This window comes from Arachis hypogaea, chromosome 9 (assembly GCF_003086295.3).
Source record: "Arachis hypogaea cultivar Tifrunner chromosome 9, arahy.Tifrunner.gnm2.J5K5, whole genome shotgun sequence".
Lineage (NCBI taxonomy): Eukaryota > Viridiplantae > Streptophyta > Magnoliopsida > Fabales > Fabaceae > Arachis > Arachis hypogaea.
Genome location: NC_092044.1, coordinates 80,754,731 through 80,756,206, shown reverse-complemented (window position 1 = coordinate 80,756,206; position 1,476 = coordinate 80,754,731). Strand labels below are relative to the sequence as shown.

Sequence of the window (1,476 nt, the reverse complement as noted above, 5' to 3'; positions counted from 1 at the left end):
TGAGGTAGTCCTCATTAGGATTCACGTCCTCTCCTTCCTCTCTAGGTTCGGCCATGTTGATTATATCAATGGCCTTGCATTCTCTTTCAGTATTGCTTGGGAGAGTACTAGGAGGAGTTTCAGTGACTTTCTTACTCAGCTGGCCCACTTATGCCTCCAAATTTCTGATGGAGGACCTTGTTTCACTCATGAAACTTAAAGTGGTCTTAGACAGATCAAAGATTAAGTTTGCTAAGTTAGAGGTGCTCTGTTCAGAATTCTCTATCTGTTGCTGAGAAGATGATGGATAAGGCTTGATATTGCTGAGCCTATTTCTTCAACCATTATTAAAGCCTTGTTGAGGCTTTTGTTGATCCTTCCATGAGAAATTTGGATGATTTCTCCATGATGAATTATAGGTGTTTCTATAAGGTTCACCCATATAATTTACCTCTGCTATTGCAGGGTTCTCAAGATCATAAGCTTCTTCTTCAGAAGATGCCTCTTTAGTACTGTTGGATGCATTTTGCCATCCATTCAAACTTTGAGAAATCATGTTGACTTTCTGAGTCAACATTTTGTTCTGAGCCAATATGGCATTCAGAGCATCAATTTCAAGAACTCCCTTCCTTTGAGGCATCCTATTATTCACGGAATTCCTCTCAGAAGTGTACATGAACTGGTTATTTGCAACCATGTCAATAAGTTCTTGAGGCTCTGTAGGCGTTTTCTTTAGGTGAATGGATCCACCTGCAGAATGGTCCAGTGACATCTTAGAGAACTCAGATAGACCATAATAGAATATATCTATCATGGTCCATTCTGAAAACATGTCAGAAGGACATCTTTTGGTCATCTGCTTGTATCTTTCCCAAGCTTCATAGAGGGATTCACCATCTTTTTGTTTGAAGGTCTGAACATCCACTCTAAGCTTGCTCAGCTTTTGAGGAGGAAAGAACTTAGCCAAGAAGGCCGTGACCAGCTTATCCCAGGAGTCCAAACTATCTTTAGGTTGAGAGTCCAACCATGCTCTAGCTCTGTCTCTTACAGCAAAAGGGAAAAGCATGAGCCTGTAGACTTCAAGATCTACTCCATTAGTCTTAATAGTCTCACAGATCTGTAAGAACTCAGTAAAGAATTGGTAGGGATCTTCTGATGGAAGTCCATGAAACTTGCAGTTCTGTTGCATCAGAGCAACTAATTGAGGTTTCAGCTCAAAATTGTTTGCTCCTATGGCAGGAATGGAGATGCTTCTTCCATCAAACTTGGACGTAGGTGCAGTATAATCACCAAGCATCCTTCTTGCATTATTGTTGTTGGGTTCAGCTGCCATCTCTTTTTCTTGTTCGAAAATTTCAGCAAGGTTGTCTCTGGATTGTTGTAATTTAGCTTCTCTTAGTTTTCTCTTCAGAGTCCTTTTAGGTTCTGGATCAGCTTCAATAAGAATGCATTTTTCCTTGTTCCTGCTCATATGAAAGAGAAGAGAACAGAAAAGGA

General features: G+C 40.3%; 1 non-coding gene across 1 annotated transcript; it reads left to right on the top strand.

Annotated features, from left to right (window-relative positions):
• The first annotated feature begins 809 nt into the window (after nucleotides 1-809).
• On the top strand, nucleotides 810-913 carry LOC112714039 (small nucleolar RNA R71). The gene has a single exon (XR_003158996.1). It is a non-coding gene; the product is annotated as a small nucleolar RNA R71 (small nucleolar RNA).
• The last annotated feature ends 563 nt before the right edge of the window (nucleotides 914-1,476 follow it).